The 19,746-nt window shown below is 39.7% G+C and overlaps 1 protein-coding gene across 1 annotated transcript in view; it reads right to left on the bottom strand.

The window, feature by feature from the left end:
• Window positions 1–19,746, bottom strand: part of LOC122816501 (coronin-7-like) — a 3,324,782-nt gene that overhangs the window by 1,712,994 nt on the left and 1,592,042 nt on the right. The window lies entirely within an intron of this gene.

Here is a 19,746-nt window from a genome sequence, read left to right as displayed (position 1 = left end):
GTCTGGGCTGCCACGGGATAGGCCTTACCTATGATGTCTGGGCTCCCACGGGATGAGCCTTACCTATAATGTCTGGGATCCCACAGGATAAGCCTTACCTATAATGTCTGGGCTCCCACAGGATATGCCTTATCTATGATGTACTCTGTGACAAGAATCAACAACTGGGCTCCCACAGGCTATGCCTTACCTATGATGTGCCCTGTGACAGGAATCAACAACTGGTCTCCCACAGGATATGCCTTACCTATGATGTGTCCTGTGACATGAATCAAGAAATGGGCTCCCACGGGATATGCCTTAACTAAGACGTACCCTGTGACAGGAATCAAGAACTGGGCTCCCACAGGATATGCCTTACCTATGATGTACCCTGTAATCAATAACTCAGCTACCATGCGATATGCCTTACCTATGATGTAGTTTCTGACAGGAATCAACAACTGGGCTCCCATGGGATCTACCTTACCTATGATGTACACTGTAATCAATAACTCAGCTCCCATGGGATATACCTTACCTATGATGTACCCTGTAATCAATAACTGGGTTTCCACGGGATATGCCATATATATGATGTCTAGGCTCACATGGGATATTCCTTACCTATGGTGTATCCTGTGACAGGAATCAACAACTGGGTTCCCACAGGATATGGCTTACCAATGGTGTACCCTGTGACAGGAATCTACAACTGGGCTGTGACAGGGTATGCCTAACCCTACAATGTACCCTGTGGCAGGAATCAGCAACTGAGCTCCCACAGGATATGCCTTACCTATGATGTACCCTGTGACAGAAATCAATAACTGGGCTCCCACGGGATACGACTTATCTATGATGTGCCCTGTGACAGGAATCAAGAACTGGGCTCCCACAGGATATGCCTCAACTAAGATATACCCTGTGACATGAATCAACATCTGGGCTCCCACAGGATATGCCTTACCTATGATGTACCCTGTAATCAATAACTTAGCTCACATGGGATACACCCTACCTATGATGTACTTTGTGACAGAAACCAACAATTGGGTTCCCATGGGATATGCCTTACCTATGGTGTAACCTGTGAAAGGAATCAACAACTGGGCTCCCATGGGATACGACTTATCTATGATGTGTCCTGTGACAAGAATCAAGAACTGGGATCCCACAGGATATGCCTTACCTATGATGTACCCTGTGACAGAAATCAACAACTGGGCTCCCATAAGATATGCCTTAACTGTGATGAACCCTGTAATCAGCAACTGGGTTTCCACGGGCTATGCCTTACGTATGATGTCTGTCCCACATGGGATATGCCTTAAGTATGATGTACCCTGTGACAGGAATCAACAAATGGGCTCCAACAGGATATGCCTAACCTATGATGTACCCTGTAATCAATAACTTGGCTCCCATGGGATATACCTTACCTATGATGTACGTTGTGACAGGAACCAACAACTGGGCACCCATGGGATATACCTTACCTATGGTGTATCCTGTGACAGAATCAACAACTGGGCTCCCACGGGATATGACTTAGCTATGATGTGTCCTGTGACAGGAATCAACAACTGGGCTCCCACAGGATATGCCTTACTTATGATGTATTCTGTGAGAAGTTGACATACAACTTGCTTCCAGCAAATTAGACCGGTTCATAGGTATGTACTAGGCTAATGGCCCTGGAGCCTTTACAAGCCTAACCCCAAAAAATTGCCCTGGTGCCAAGCCACACAATGTTAATTCACAGTGTCTCTATCTAGTAGGGTAATTGGAGTGATCCCTAGGGTGAACTTTCTGTTACCCATACCCTCGAGATTTCTCTTGAAGAGGGCCAGTGAGGTGCTCTGCTTGACATGAATGGGAAGCTTGGGCAGTCTCTGGCTGATGAACCTGTCCCTCCAGCATGTTCCATTGATTGTGGTAATGAGGTTGTGGCACGGGTGGGGGGGGGATTGGGATTTCTTTAGGTGTAGCATTTCAAGTAGGGCTGGGTCAGACATGGCTTTGCAAGTCAAGCAGAGATCACCTCTAAGTAGACAATAAGAGGCTGAGAACAGCTGAAGTTTCTTGAGTCTATCCATGTAGGACACATGTTTAAGGCCTAGGATCGTTTTTGTGAGGTACTTTTGTGGCCTCTCCAGCTGTTGTAGGTGTCTGGTCAGGTACACGCCAAACGGGGCATTATATTCGATTAGTCTAATGAGGGATGAGTAGAGAGGGATAATGACCTCTTTCTTCCTGGATGCGAAACCTTTGGTTATAAGATGTGCCACGTAGAAGGGCTTTCTGACCACAGTGGCAATGTGGTGGTCGAAGGTAAGGTTGCCGTCGACCTGGGTGCTCAGATCTCTTATGGCCCATTCAGTGGGCTCCCATCAACGTGGTAATTAGTGGGTACTAAGTTTTTTCCATAGGGAATGACTACGTATTTTTTGGCGTTAAGCTTAAGGTCATGGTTCTGACACCAGTCATTGGTTTCACTGAGGCCATTTTGTACGATGTCTGCATCACTTGGGGAGTTAATAATGGCTCCTAGCTTGCAGTCATCAGCGAACTTGGTCAGCCAGAGTCCCCAGTTGGCCTGGACTTCTGAGAAGTAGATGCCAAACAGGAGAGGGCGCAGGACAGAGCCCCGTGGGACTCCACTAGTGACTGGTCGACAGTCTGACTTGAAATCCGCGGATTTCACTCTGTGGGTCCTGTCTGTGAGCCAATTTGCAACCCACCTAGTGATTTAAGGATTGATTCCTAGTTTGGTGAGTTTATCAATGATACCTGAGTGGGGAATGGTATCACAGGCCTTGGTCAGGTCGAGGTAGGCTGTATGCACTGCCTTACCCTCATCCACAGCCTTGGTGACTGCCTCAAAGAAGTCAACCAGGTTCAGCAGGCAGGATCTTCCACTGACAAAGTCGAACTGCATGGGGTCAAGAGTTTGGAGATTGCCTATATCTTTGTTAATCAGGTCCATGATGATGTGCTCTATAGCTTTACATACCAGACTTGTCAGGCTAATGGGGTGATAGTTCTCAGGATCTGTAATTGCTCTCCCTTTATGGAAAGGGATGACTATACCAGTGCGCCATTCTTTAGGGACACAGCTTGAGGTAAAGCTGTGATTGAACAGGGCACACAGGTGTGGTGCTAGTTAATTTTGTAGCTCATGTAGATGCAGCCAGGGATATTATCAGGTCCCATGAACACTGTATTCTTGGCTTTGGGCAATGCAGCTTTTACCTGTGCTGCAGAAATGCAGAAAACCAAGCTTTCCTCTGGTATTGTGATATGCCTTTGGGGGGGGGGGGTGTAAAGTTGGCACTAAATCTGTCAGCCAGTATGTTGGCTATATCTTTTGGCTCAGTATAGGAGGTACCATTGTGCAATAACTCAGAGCAAATCTGGGTATTGCCTTGGAGGTTCTTGATATAGCTATAAAATGCTTTGTGGTTGCTTTCGGTGTCAGCCACAATTCTGCCTTCATAGCTGGCCTTAGAGGATTTGATAAGGGATCTCAATTTTTTGTTGAGGTTGATAAGGGAGTTTGTCCAATCATGTGACTTCACATTTTTCTGCAACAGTTTCTTCCTTCTGTTATAGAGTTTATTGATGGTTGGGGACCACCAGAATGGCTTCCTTTTTTTTTTTTTTTTGGAGGACAGCACCTTGGTTCTATTTGGTATGGCAAGTTCCACGCATTTATGTACGTGCTCGTACAGTGCATTGGTGTTTGATTCAGCAGTCCTGCAGCTATTTTCCACTGGCATGGGTGCTGAGAAATTAGCCACCTCTGTTTTTAGGAGCCCAAAGTCAGCTTTGGAGAAGTTTTTCAGGGTGGTCACCTTTGCGGGGGTTGTAGCGAGGTGGAGAATTCCATGGTGATCAGTTTGTGGTCGGATTTAACCAGGGAGGAATTGACTATAGGTGTGGAGCAATGGTCTCCCATGTTGGTGACAATCAGGTCAAGGATGTTGCTTCCTCTAGTTGGGGTCAGAAAGAGCTGGTCCAGGGCATTGGAACTGAAGGGCTGGTACATTGCTACTTGAATAGTTTTCCCAGTTGATGGAAGGGTAGTTGAAGTCATTGAGTATGAGAGTATTGGGCTGGACCTTGATAGATTCCAGGGTGCTTAGATGATGAACATCGTAGAATGAGAGTCTAGGGACATGGTTATGGTTCTGTAGCAGGCTATGACTTGTACTGCCGTCTTACCCAGTGTTAGTTGTACCTGGGGTATCTTGGATGCATTATGCCATAAAGTCATTAAACAGCATACTCATCAAAACCTCAGGTGACACTGGGGAAAAAATTATTTACTTCTGTGGCTGCACAACCACAGGAAAAGAGCAACTCCCTACATGCATGAAAAATGGTCTTAACTACAGCAGTCTTAAAACATTTGGGGGCCGTTCAATTCAGGACAGTGGCACTCCGGAAAACTGAATTCAAGGATACACCGTTCATTTTACAGTAGAGTGTCTGAAGGTCACTGCATTAAAAGAAACAGAAATTATCTGATTGTCACAAATGTAAAAGCTGGCTTTAAGAAAGTTTTTACACGGATTCTGTGTTAGACAAAAGTAGGAACATATGTCAAGAAATCTCACAATATTGTTCAAGTATTATACAATGACTGACGTTTAACATTCAAGCACGAGCACACTTATTCGTCAGCCCAACCAGTGTGCCCGTTGTAAACTGAGCATATATCAATGGAAAAAAGTTTGGTTTCCTGGACTTTCGTCCATTACTATATGCTAGAACCTTTTAAGTTTTCTTCATCATTAAAAAAATAAATAAAACAAATTTAGAAATCTGGACAGTCCAGAGGTATGAGAGAGAGAGTATGAAGAAAATAGTAGGAAAATGAGTTACGCTATTCATACCTTTAAGTGTCCGAATTTCAACCTTTATTTAAAACAAAAACAGCAGTGATGTACTGCATAAGCATGGGAACAAAAGTCCCATACGTATGGGCAGTACAGCAAGAAAACCCCAGGACACCAGTGAAAAAGGCAGAACAGCAGCACACCGCCGTATACAAGGACATTATTTAAGAAAAGTAAGTAACTTTCTTCTTAAACAATGTAATTGTTTAACAGCAATAACCCACGGTTGGGTGTGGATAATGCTGGATTTACCCATGGTTGGCTTTGTTTGGTCACTTGGGATTCTCCATCATGACCAAACCATGATATGTTTCAGAATGTTGATATCACTAATATGATGCACATTAGAACAGAAAACTGAAGCTCCTTGTTTAGAGATTCATGCAGCAGTCTAGCACGGATACAGAAATGGACGACTTGGCCAACAACTAAACCGGATGTTTTATTACAGCAGTGCCTGCAACTCTGGAGCTCTGGGAATGTGCTGATGCACCATTCCAATATACTTATACTAACTGCCGATCCTTCCTGGCAGTCAAGTGTTCACAGTAACAGTTGATGCATACTCAAAGTAGCAACACGTTTTCTTTATGGAGTCAATGACAGCTTAAAAGATAATCAATTATGTTTGAACGAAAAGGCTTACCTAAACTAACTGCCAGAGGTAACTGGCTAAAGTTAGAAGTCAAACAAATTAAGTCATCACTGAACCAAAACGGTACGGAACATATTATATCTACATGTATTCAGCCACAAACAGGGAGAATGAAAAATGTATGGAAAGTTATGAAGCGGAGAGGAAATATGTTTTTGACTAAGAGCATATAAATGCGAGTAAAAATGAAAAATGGAAATTATTGTTGTTCGCCAATTAGCAGTTCTAATTAATAAGGAAATGTTATATTTTGGAAAACCAATGGATTAGTCATGCATAAAATACTACACTTGGACTCTGGGTTACAAGGGGGTATTATAACAATGATTCAAAGACCATAATAATGATTGAAAAGGCCTATGGGATTTAATTCTCACAATGTATTCATAAATATTTGAATGTGCAATGGAAGCAGTAGTATGTAATTTGACTCCCATCACTGGTAACCATTTAAATACTAAGTGCAATTGTCTTTAATATACATGAAATATGCACTGTCACCTTGGGGAATAGCCAACTCCTGCCAAATCCAAATTTTCTCAACAATTTTGTTAAAATTAATGTACAAGGAAAGTATATACATTTTGAAGTACAAAACCTTGGTACCTAGGGGTCTAAATAAGTAGTTAAACTAGAAAGGTTTACTTTAAGTGAACAATTTTAAATAAATGAATTAATGCTTTAATTAATTGAATGTAATTTAGGAATGTACAAGAATGGTGTGTTTTTTGTACTTGTGTTATTCCTTGAAGGTGGTTACACAGAGGCGCTAGAATAAATACGTGTTTTACTACGTGGTTTCCTGGTTTTCTGAAGGCATACATTGTGAGCAGAATTGCTGGTACGTCTGGATATAGTTGTTGAAAATAGTGGAGAGAGAAGGAGCGATCCAGAGTGTGGTTGTATAGGTAGTTCATTTTTCATGCATTTGTCTCTGAAAGAACACCTGCCTTCTTCCAGATTACCACAGTTCTCGTCACACCAGGTATATCATGCATGCAACATCACTAAGCAATGGCCAACCTTCTATGCTTAAATTGTTCTCTTTCTCTGGGATAAATCTGAAAATGAAATAAATGCTGTGTATGTGCTAATATCTGTGTAAATGCATATGAATACTAAAGTGCACCCGATGGACAGCTGCTTGAAAGACTGTACTAAATTAAATTACTGTGCTGGCTGACATACGTTGTTATGCAATGTACGTTAGAATAAATATACAGCACAGACCACAGATATGACAGTCCCCCATGGAACACCTAGAGACAACTCACCCATAACATGCAGATTGTCTAATAAATAGTCACAGCAAGTATGAGGTCATACTGTATCCAAAAGCTTTTCCTATGTTTAAACAACACATTTCAGTGCAAAACAACTTTAGTCACCACTAGGCAGTGTATCAAATGTACTTAACCATTTCTACAACGTTTCAATAGTTTGCTTCAGTATCAACCCATTTAAAGCATATAAATAAGAAAAGCAACCATTGAAATAAAAGTACACTCCTGTTTGAGGTCTCAGTGATACTTTCCAGCAAACACCAAGACTTCTTGAGAGCCCCATTACTGCTAAAGTATATGAATGCACACTATAAAAGTTTTCAAGGGATTTTGCTAGATAAGATAAATATAATAGCACTTCAGAATTTAATTTAGAAGCAGTAAAAAAAATTCCAAAACAAAAACATTTCCAGAATTTTGGAAAGCTAAAATACTTCAAAAATGCCACATGAAAGGCAGTATTTTTAAAGAGAATCAGTATGTGGATGTTAGTAGAAATGTTACAACAGAGGCAACAAATGAATTAAAAGTACACTCCTGCTTGAGGTTGTGGGGTGATATTTTCTAACAAACACCAAGTCTTCTAGTGAGCCCTATGACTGCCAAAATACAGGAATGTACAATATGATGTCTCTCAAGGGGACTACACTAGATAAGATGAATATTACAGAGATTGTGAATTTAATTTAACAGCAATAAAATGTTTCCAAAACCAATTATGAAAACATTTCCAAAATGCTGGAAAACTAAATACTTCAGAAATGCCACACGAAAGGGGATATTTTTAAAAGGATCAGTGTGTGGAAATGTAGTTGTAATACATTTTCAAATGAACACTGTAATTTCATAACTTCGGTATCAGCCCAATGTTACATAAATTGCTGAATTCCTACCCTCCTTTAAACCTCACCCTCCTCCTGAGCATTATAATGCATGCATTGTTCCCACAATTTCCATTTATTTCTATCTAATTTGTTCCTTCCCTTTTCTAACGATCCCTCTTTCCAGTTCTTTTTCTCTCTTTTATAACATTCAATACTTTAAATACAGTTGGTTAGATTTTGACTTCCATTTTCTAGTAATTAATTTTCTTTGCAGCCAACAGAATTAAACTTAATAAGGCTTTACTATGTCTAGGCAATTCAGATCCTATGTCCCAGCTAAAAAGAATAATTTCCTTAGTTACAGCCATTTGCTAGCCAATATTTTTGAAAGAGTACTCTATAGGGATTTTTTTAAAATCTGCACACACAATGCACTCCCAAAACATATGTCCCCAGTTGCCTTTTCTTAACCCATCAGACCTCCAACATTTTCTATCCACCTGAGAAAAAAATGTTTGAAGTCTGCTAGGGTATAAAATGCTTATGCAAGCACTTCCAAGCAATTATCCTAAATGTTCTGGAAATTGTTTCATACTTGGGAGCCACACATATGTCCTCCCATTGTCCTCTTGTAAACGTTTTTTCCAGTCTCTCTTTCTAATCTCATCTTACCTCCTTCTGATTGATGTTTATAGTTACCATGCATTATTTTACATGCTCGACTAATTATCTCTTTTTAACAGCGGCTTCTGTTCTACATTCAGCTAAAACTTCAGCAGAGCAGGTCTTTCACTTAAGATTCCTCAATCCATTTCTCTATGCATATATTCGGATATCAATCCCTGATAGGGAAGGTAGTCTCTTGCCTGCAGTGCAAACATCTTCTTGGCCTCATCCCACTCTATTACCTTTCCCTCTCTATTTAATTACTCCCAATACTTTGGTCCCTTTGTCAGTTTTGTCTATTAATTTCCAGCCCCCCTCTTGCCTATTTTCTGTACCCATACTTGCACTCATTCCTATTGGCAAAACCTTCTTTCTATATTCTCATGCTGACTTAGTTCTTGAATACTTTCTGCTACTTTATGAATATAACATTTTTTTTAATTTTTCCAAGTCTCTTGGGTTTCTATTACCATGACTGGAATGGACCCCATTCCTAAGTCAAAGTACAATTAAAGTTCAAGAAATTAGTACTGTTTCAATCTTTGATGTCAGCCAGAAGTGCTCTTCACAGCACCTGTAATGTGCCCAGTAATAACTCCTTCTGCAATTTATATGGAGTTACATGTACTGGTAACATATCTAAATACGACTAGATTCTTTTTTATAAGACCCGTTGCTCCTACTACTATTGGAACTGTCTGGGTATCTTTCTTCCACATTGCTCTCATTTCTGCCTGCAAATCCTGATATCTTATGACCTTGGGTTTCTCTGTATGCACGACACTGTAGTCACTGGGTGTATTGATTTCAATGATCAATGCTACTTTTGTCTTCTTTTCATGGACCACTAAATCTGATGTTCGCACATCTATCTTTTGAACTGTTGGTAATAGGTGATCCCATGTGATGTAGACTTCATGTTCTATGATGCTTTGTGGCGTACGCTTTGTGTTTTTCAGCTACTTCAATACCATAATGTTTACACATTCCCCAGTACAACAGTCTTGCCGCATTACTATGCCTTTCGGTATACCGTTAGTATGTCACAACCAGCAACAAGGTGTACAACTGTTTCCAATTCTGTTTTACAAAACCTACACTGGTCTGTTTCTCCCACATGTTCAATGGACTTTGTAAACCAACTTGTGCATAGCCCACTATCTTGGGGCGCCAATATTATCCTTTCATCGTTTGGTTTGAATTCTCCTCTCCTTAACCATTTTTGAGCTTGACCCTGATCAACATGAGGTTCTTCAGGAAGTTTTCTACACTTGCAACTATATTTATGCATTTTCAACATTTCTTGCCTTCTCATCTGATCCTTCACCTTATATTCTCTCTCTCTTGTTTTTGGCCCATTCAGTTGCCGCCTGATTTTTATCTTCTGGTTTGATTTCCATTCTTGCTTGAAGTCAATATGCTTCTGCTAGTCTAAACAGGGAAGCCATCTTAGATTTATTCTCCTCTCATTATCCTTTTTTTAATTTCTCCAAATCTTTGGGGTTTCTAATACCATGACAGGAATGGACCCCATTCCTAAGTCAAACTACGATTCAAGTTCATGAAATTGGTATTTTTCAATCTTTGATGTCTGTCAAAAGTGCTCTTTGCAGCACCCACAATGTGTCCAGTAATGACTCCTGCAATTCGTATGGGGTTACATTGCATTGGTAACATATCTAAATATGATTGTAGATTCTTTTTTATAAGACCTGTTGCTCCTACTACTATTAGAACTTTCTGGGTATCTTTCTTCCACATTGCTCTTGTTTCTGCCTGCAGATCCTGATATTTTATGACTTTGTCTCTCTCTATGTATGCAAGATATTGTAGCCATTGGGTGTGGCTATTTCAATGATCAATGCTACTTTTGTATTACTTTCTCCTGTTTGGTTATTATTCTCCTTAAGGATATACATCCAAAATCCCACTCTATTTCTTGAACTTCCCCCACCTTCATCATCATCCCTTTCCATTTTTATTTTAACCTATATATATATATATATATATATATATATATAAGCCTTAACTGTGCAGCTGTAAAATATCCCTTCAAATCAGATAACCCTAAATCATCTTTATTGGACAGGTCAACTTATCCCTCTTAACTCTTGTCCTCTTCCCCTTCCAGATAAATTCTTTCAACTCTTTAATTACTGTCTACAACTTCTCTTCTGGTTGATAAAAATATGCCTGACCCGTACATAAAACTTAAGGGACTAAAAATATTTTCTCTGCTTGTATCTCACTATCCATATCCACAAATAATCGCTTCCAGTTTCTCACTTTACTATATTTTTAGTCTCTTTCCACATATCCTTTGTTGCCATAACAGAAGCCTTTTTAATCTGTACTCTTGAATACTTCATCTTATTGTGTCCCCATAAATATGGGCATTGCTGAACCAATTCATGTGTGAGGACATAGTTAACATCTATAACTTTTGTTTTATCTTCATTAATTTTACACCCCCAAAAGTCCTGAAACTGTCTCCAAATGTTGGACCACACTAAGATGTCCTTTTCTGGATTTATCACATAAGGCCACATGTTCTCGATTACCATACTAATTATATCCTTGCATTTCTGAGTCCCTTATTTTCTTTGTCAATGGTTCTAAATATAATGCAAACAACAAAGGGGAAAGAGGGCATCCCTGTCTGGTTCCTCTGTACAAACACAACTAGTCAGAGAGGAACCCTCCCACTTTAATTCCTGCCTCTAATCCTTCACATAGCCTCCTAATTAACTATAGTATTATAGTATCAGTGAATGCAAACGCTTCCATTGCCTTGCTCATAAAATCCTTGTTTACTCAAATGAATGCTCTCTGGATCAAGACCGACTGATGCCAGCAGTATTTTCTCACATTCCATTTCCCTCTGGATTATTATTATTGTTCTATTAATTTTGTCAAATATTTGCCTCCTCTTCACAAAAACACACCGATCCTTATCAATTTTGGCAACACTTTTGCCGTTCTTTTAGCTAGTACAGACAAACATTTCATAATGGTGGTTTAAAGATGAAACGGGTGCATATGAAGCTGGGTCTGACAGGTCATTACCGGCTTTAGGTAATACAGCCACCACAACTTTCTTTCTTCCAAGATGTCGATGTTTCCTCTGTTTTTAAAATGACTGTTAAATCTTCTAGACTTGCAATTACCTTCTTCCCTCCTAATGTCCAAACTTCTACAGGAATACCATCTCTTCCTGGAGGCTTTCCTGAAGACTGATTGCACATTACAGTTTTATCTCCCCGTCTTAACATTTAGTTGCTGAGCCTCATCTACCTCTAACTTTGGCACAGTTAAGTCTTCTATAAATATTTCCATTTGTGGTCTTCCACATTTCTCTACTTTATACAAATTATCATAACATTTCTAAAATATCTTCAATACCTCTACAGAATCTCTGATTATTTTTCTTGTTATAAGCTGCCTAAGTTTATCGACAACCCTTTCTACTTTCTTTTGCCCAAGTCATTGTGCTAAAAGTTTTTGTGCTCTGGAGTTATCAAAAAATAATTGCTTAACAGCAATCTTTGTAAACTCATTCACGCTTGTTATTAAGATACTCTCTTACTTTCTCTTTATTATTCTGCATTTCTGCCTGTTCTTGGTCTGTGAAATTTACTTTATTCTGTAACATTTTAACCTTACTCAGACCTCCAAGTAATTCCAATTACTTCTTAGCCATATATCTTTGTCTTGTATGTTTTCACTATTTTTAAACTCCATTTTCATTTTATCACACACACTAGCTATAACATTTGAATATATTTCCATCTTCCCTAATAATTCTCAAACAGTTTCCACTGCCAGTTCCTCAAACTCCTCTCTTTTTAAAATATAGGTGAAAAAGTGCCAGTGTCTCATTTTTATCTTTTTTTTGTATTGTTGCATGATCTGAAATAGATGCTGCATGTGTGTCAAAGCTTTCAATTAACTGTATATGGTCCTGTGAAATATAATTTATATCCAGTCTAGCCCAGTTGTTGTACCTTGGGGCAGGCAGTGTACTTACTGGCTGGTAACTGAATGTTACTCCAGCTGACAGTATCACTGGCTCTCATTTCTCAGTTTCTGTTTTCACACTGGAAGAAATTAGGCTTGGCACAAGCCAAGTTGTCCTGGGACATCTTCAAGGGGGTGTTAGGTTGATATTAATGGAAGTTCAAAGGGTTGGGGAGGTGAAAGGGTTAAATGGTGGGAGGGTTGATTGGAAGGAAATGAGATAAGGGTGGGAGGTGCTTAAGGGATTTAGATGAGTGTAGCTGGGTAAGTAATCACATATTGGCATGAACTTGCTACAGCAAGTACTACTTCCTTAACGACCGGTTGGTACTACATGTTACAGGTAGGCCTTGGGCTAATAGTGGTGAGTTATGGTGGTGTTACATTTTTGTTTTTTTTTTACTCTCCTTGAGGCAGGCTTCCAAGTTTAGGGCTATACATTGGGTAGGGCAGAGTTTAGGTTTTATCTCCCTGCGGTTAATCCTTTAGGAGGGAGTGAGAAGGAATTCCTTTCTCTAATAATGCCTCGTATTCCAAACTAGTATGCTGTGGTTATTTCTCAAAAAGCCAAAATTAGTTTTCTGACTTTACCTTTGGGGTAAGAGTCATCTAAATCACCTTGTCTCAAATGTAAAGGTGGCAGGTTATAAATGATTGGTTTGTTATGGCAAGTAGATGCGATATATGCATAGCTGTGTGGGGGACTTAAATCACTGCACTTCGGTAAAGATGAAACTGAATTGCCATGTACTAAAATCCATGTAGGTGAGTTAGTAGCATCACCCTTCCTCCCTTGACTGACTCTCAGTGGTAAAGGTTGCAGGTTCTGACCATTTAATTATTGTGTCTGGACTACACCCTGGTTGTTCTCTTTCTTCTGAGGTCGCCTTTTCTCCTCAGTTAACTTGGTGGCTTTGTTTTATGGTTCCATGCGAGTTTTTCACGGGCTATGGGGCATTGTTGTTCTGCACATGTGCAGGCACTTAGGTATCGCACGGTCTATGCGTTAATGTCCTGGTAAGCAACTCAGGCTGGCAGTACGGCTTACCTTCATAAAACGATAGCGTCACACTTCTATGTCTAAAATAGATTGCTTCCAGAACAGATTTAAGTTCTCACAGGTGTTTGTTCCAGAGGCTCTCATTACATGTATATATGGATGGTTTTCATGTACCATTTTCCAGTAAAGGCTAGACATGGGCAACACTGCAAGGAAATCTGCGTAAACAAGATAGAATTAATTTCCTCAATGTCACCTAAATGCGAGTGATTTTGTTGGTGGTGGGGCTAAACTACTGTGGCCAGATGGCTTTTCATGGGCTTTGGAGGGAGTAAAATAATGCCTGTCTCAGCACACACGCTGTTACAACAGGTTGCGTTCACTGCATGAGATTCGTATAGTTGAAGGAAGGTATTTTAGTTTAAAATGGTGGTAGATAATTGTACTGGGACTGTGGACAAGTTGTATTCGTGTAGTTTACCACATAATTCCATTTATACATAATCCAATGGTTGGTAATTTTAGTTTTTCTGAAGTTGGTGTGCTTGGTGAACTGCCGCCTCTCAATTTCATTACAAGCAGACAGTACTAAAATTATCTTTTGAGTTGGATTTTGTTGTGAGCCACATTACTCATTGGGCTTTGGCTTTTAACGTCAGCAGCATCATTATCAGCTGATCACATGCATGTGAAATTGTTTAACATGGCAGTTCTTTGAACCGGAAGTAATCATAAGTAATTGCCTTTTATTATAGTGCTCGGGCGGGCAGGGGAGATCAGTCAAGGGAATACGGGTAATTGTAGTCACTTGCTGGGGACCACATGTACTATTTTCCCAAGAGTACATGGTCTGAAGCCCTGTTGTACTTTTTCTATTTAGCAGATGTATGTTGAGGCACTGTCCATTACTGAAGTGAGCCCATGTTTTCAGGCTGTGGAGCTTTTCGCAGAGGATTGCTTTCTGCTTAGTATTTTGAGCTGCTGTTGAGTTACTTGGGGCTACAGAAGTTGTCCGCATTCAGGCTTTGAGAGGTTGACCTCGGTCTTTGCCACCATTGGCATAGTGGTCCCACTGAAGTGTGATTATGGCTGAGAGACTGTGTGGTGTGCAGTAGGTCGTGCAAGTGTTTTGGTGGTTGGGTCAAATTGTTCATGATCAAGGAGATAGTGGTGTCAGGCATATTACGTTTCAGCATGCCCATCAGAAGATTCAAGTAATGAGGGCGGTGGTTCTCTGGTTGGGGGAGTGTAGTTATTTAGACTACATGCTACATGTTATGACTGTAGAAACTGCTATTACAGTGAACAAATTTCAGCATCTTATGAAAGTAAATGTTCACGAAGTGCAATTACTGAAGTTGGTTTTTCGCTTATCTTTGTAAGGATAGTAAGGTATGGGCAGGCATGATTTGAAAGAAGTAAAGGTATTTTGAGATTCATAGTTCACAGTGAGACAGACTTATGAGGTGTGACACATGAGGTTAAATAATGATAGGAACAATAGAGTGAGTTCTGATTAAACGGAATACATGTATGGGCTATGGATAGCAATTGGCTGGAGTAGTGCTAGGGATATGGAAAGACAGGAGTGTAGATAGCTAGGAGCATACCCCTCAACATCTTACTGCAAGAAATCTGGACAAAGCATGACATAAAAGGGGGGGGGGGGACAAAGGCCCAAAATAGGTACGTATTTTCAATATTGCTCTTAACATGACATAATGGGGAGGGGAAAACAAAGGCACAAAATAGGTAAGTTGTTAGAACAACAGGACTTGTGCTAGCATGCATTTTTTGAAGGATATAAAGTCCAAACTTGAATGCATATCATTATTTAGTGACCATAATCATAGCTCATCCCAATGATTTGTCAAAAAAAATAAATAAATAAAAAATAAAAACTCAAAACTAACAATTTTATGAGCAACAGACCAACAATATAGGGGGAAAATCTGGACATTCTGCAAAATCTGTAGAGTTGTGAAGTATGGAGCCAAAACTATCCTGGAAGGAAGGAGCGTGTTAAAACTGGATAGATTATGTAGGACGAAGGCTTAAGAAATGTAGGAGTTGGTTCAGGACAGGTTAGATACATGCTGCTAGGAGATGCTTAACAACAGTTTGGAGCTGTATGACATTGGCTGTATGGGGTGTTGGTTTCATGATTAAGATGCCGGGCCAATGATAGAGTTGGAAGTGGAATGGTGGAGTTAGCGCCACAGCTCCACTCCGCTATTGTGTGAACCCCCAGTTTTGATTAGCGGTTTATACATTTAATTGAATTTGTGTATTGTACAGGGGTTGGTGTAGAGTTGTGCGTCACATCTCATTCTAAAAATGGTGGTTTCTCACAAATCTTTGAGGACTGAAGTTCAAATAATGTCAGACATTTGAGTTTCACACTTCATACACTGACGTGATCCCTGGGGTGAATTTTCTTTCTCCCGTCCAATCATCAAGGTTCCTCTGAAGAGGGCCAAAGTGTCTGGGGAGTCTCTGGGTTAGGAACCTATCCCTCCAGCATGGTTTGTTCATGTTGATGACAAGGTTTAGATTCTTGGAGCGTGTGGCTCTGATACTTTTAATATATTCCACTGGCAGTTAAATTTATCTTTGGGTATTTGATAGGTTCATAGAAAGCATTGTTTCAGTTGTGGCTGCTTTGTCATAGATTGGAGTGTTGGTGGTACATTCCTTCCTGGGTTGTAGCTAACAAAAGGTGGCGTATCAAATGGACCCCACAAATAAATATTGGTAGAGTAAAGAGGGGTCAGACTGCTAAAGCCATCATGGGGTTTAGGTGCCTTACTTTTGATATGGGTAGTTGGTGTTGGCAAGGCGGTTGTTAAATGGCATTTTGAAGTTTTTCAGGTTCTGCATGTCATTGGGCAAGTAATAGGAATTGTTTGGGAAGGGTGATATGCAATTGCTTTAATTTGGTGGTTGGGGTTGAGTATTCTTGCTCCAGTGGCAGGTGATGCTTTGGTAAGCATTAGGTAATTGCCAGGGGCTGGTAATGTCCTGGTAATTATTGTACACCAAATGATGTTTGGCCTTATCCCCTAAGGGTGGCTAGCTGATGGAAGTTGGTGGTGAGAGGGAACAGCCTGGGCAGGCTGGTGGTGGAGAAGAGGGACAGGCTTGCCCTCTTCTGTTCCCCCTCTGGTGTCTGGTGGTGCATTTCAAGGAGTTTTTGTTGAACAGACAAGCAAGTGAAGGTAAGGATGCTGCTTATTTGGTTTGAAGTTAATTCAGTGGATGGTTTATTAAGTGAGCAAAGGTATGGATGCTGCTCACTGGGTCGGATGAGCAGGTACGCTGTCCTGATTAATATTATAAGGATGTTTATAAGTAAGGTAAGCGAGCAAAGGTATGGACGCTGCTTACTGGACAGGATGAGTAGGTATGCTGTCCTAATTAACATTATAAGGATGCTTATAAGTAAAGTAAGTGAGCAAAGGTATGGATGCTGCTTATTGAAGCAGGGTGAGCAGGTACGCTGTCCTGATTAAAATGGCAAAGATGTTTATGCTGTGTTTAGAATCGACTACACTATGTCCAGTTGTATTTAACACATTTTATTAATCAAAGTTATGTTGTGGAAGTTTTAATAAAGGTAGTCAAATGTCATTTAGTGTGTTGTATTTATTGAAGTGGACCGGGACAAATGAGGCTTGGCACAAGCCAAGTTGTCCTGGGACATCTTCAAGGGGGTGTTAGGTTGATATTACTTGAAGCTCAATGGGTTGGGGAGGTGAAAGGGTTAAACGGTGGGAGGATTGATATAAAGGAAATGAGATAAGGGTGGGAGGTGCTTAAGGGATTTAGATGAGTGTAGCTGAGTAAGTAATCACATTTTGGCGTGAACTTGCTACCCTTCCACCCTCCCTTTTTTTTTGTTGGCGGATTGGTGGGATTGTGGTTATTTTATTCTTGTAGGTGGAAAAGAGGGACAGGCTTGCCCTCTTCTGTTCCCCCTCTGGTGTCTGGCGGTGCATTTCAAGGAGTTTTGTTGAATAGATAAGCAGCGAAGGTAAGGACGCTGCTTATTTGTTTTGAAGGTAATTCAGTGGATGGTTTAGTAAGTGAGCAAAGGTATGGATGCTGCTTACTGGGTCGGATGAGCAGGTACGCTGTTCAGATTAATATTATAAGGATGTTTATAAGTAAAGTAATTGAGCAAGGTATGGATGCTGCTTACTGGGTCGGATGAGCAGGTATGCTGTCCTGGTTAACATTATAAGGGTGTTTACAAGTAAAGTAAGTGAGCAAAGGTATGGGCGCTGCTTACTGGGGCAGGATGAGCAGGTACGCTGACCTGATTAACATTGCAAAGATGTTTATGTTGTGTTTAGAATCGACTACATGTCCAGCTGTATTTAACAAATTTTGGTAATCAAAGTTACGTTATGAAAGTTTTAATAAAGGTCGCCAAATGTCATTCGGTGTGTTGTGTTTATTGAAGGGGACCGGGACAACTGAAATTAAGCTACTGATCAGTGTGCAGCTGTCTTGGAAGTTCCCAGTGTATGTCTTGTACTTGAAGTTAACCATTGTTTGTCACATTTAGCCATAATGTTTGGTAAAACCAAACTCTATGTGCACAGGCTGAATTTAAAGGAACCTAGAAAAAAGTCACAGAAAATATCCAAGTGTCTGAAAGAACAGTTTAAAAAAAGCTAAATGTGTTTATATTTGTAGCTAGACAACTCAGAACTCTAAAAATATCAATTTACGTGAAATTTCCAAACTGTAGTGCTCTGCTTCCTGAAAGTTTTAACTGTAGATGCATTTGAAGGCCATCTAAAATATGCAGTCTTATGCAGCTTTAAAGTAGGAGTGTGCCTCCAGTAAAGTTCCTTTTTCCAACTTACTTAAAACCAATCATCAACATTACCCTGCCTCAGAGGCCTTGATAATTTATTAAATTTAAATTGGGTTACAGGAACAGAACATTAACCAATTACAGACTCCGCCCAGGTTGCATCATAATGTGATGAAACAATGTATAGCATAAAAATAACAGTGGTTTACATTTGTGAGTAAGCGAAGTAGATCTGACAAACAATATATACATAGAACAGCTAACAAACCAAATATTATGTATAGTTACATAAGCAAAACAAAAAGTCAGTTCAAAATCAGTTTTTTTAAACATTGATTCATAACATTCCATTTTCACACTGCTGTGTAGATCCTGTATGACTTTCCCCACCCATACCTCTCAACTGTCTACATTTTCAACTCATATTTTTGGTCTGTTCCTTTAAAATTTATACTTTTCTGGCAAATCAATAAAGACTGAAATCACTAAATAAGTATAGTTATTTGACTTTCAGATTTCATACCCTTCAAAAAATGCATGCAAACATAAAACCTTTTATTCTAACAACTTTGTAAGGTTATAAGAGCAATATTTAATATTTGTCCCTACGTTTGGGCCATTAATATTGGCTTTGCCTAGATTTCTTGTAATACAAGATTTTGAGGTATGCTTCCACACCAAGGTCTGAACTACTACACATGAATAACACATACATGCTTTTTATATGATTTTACAATTTGAATTCTAAAGGGACAGCCAAAGAGAATAGCATGGGGGATGTCTCGCTCTTGCAGAGAACTATGGGATGAGGTCACTGGGTCATAATGGTGCTTAGCAGGCAATCTGCAACTGTTCATGCATTAGCAGCTTTGGGAATAAAATATTTATGGGTTATCAGAACACCAGTGGTAAGGTAGCTGCTTTTATTTTAAGTTCAAAAAAACATTTATTGGGGCAAATAACTCCTCTAAAGATAACTAGAGGCAGACACACAAGAAATAAATACAAATTAAATAAACTATATGTAAGAACTAGGCTATGAGTAGCTACTGATGTAATTACCAAAAGATGTTTTTTTTAATTAATTTATAGCTTTTGTTTTCTGGTGGCTACAAGTTCCTAGTTTTATGTTATTTGGTTTAGAAAGTTACTAGGGTTGTGAATCTTGACTTTTCTATAAATGCTGTTTACTATCCAACCTAGTGTTTCAGTCAGACATCCGAGGCCTGCTTTTAATGTACTGCAGTTTTAAGTCAAGGAGGAGAGGACAATGAATGGAACAGAGAAGAAAAACAAGATCATACGATGGGGACAAACTGCAGTGCTAGGAATAATGGCAGAAAAACAAGACTGTATCAGAATAGGAAGAATGGCAGAAAAACAAGACTGTATCAGAATAGGAAGAATGGCAGAAAAACAAGACTGTATCAGAATAGGAAGAATGGCAGAAAAACAAGACTGTATCAGAATAGGAAGAATGGCAGAAAAACAAGACTGTATCAGAATAGGAAGAATGGCAGAAAAACAAGACTGTATCAGAATAGGAAGAATGGCAGAAAAACAAGACTGTATCAGAATAGGAAGAATGGCAGA

The sequence above is a fragment of the Protopterus annectens genome, chromosome 12.part0, assembly GCF_019279795.1.
Source record: "Protopterus annectens isolate FY-2018-M chromosome 12.part0, PAN1.0, whole genome shotgun sequence".
Lineage (NCBI taxonomy): Eukaryota > Metazoa > Chordata > Ceratodontiformes > Protopteridae > Protopterus > Protopterus annectens.
The sequence above is the reverse complement of the archived record's forward strand: the minus strand, read 5'-3'. Positions and strand labels throughout refer to the sequence as shown.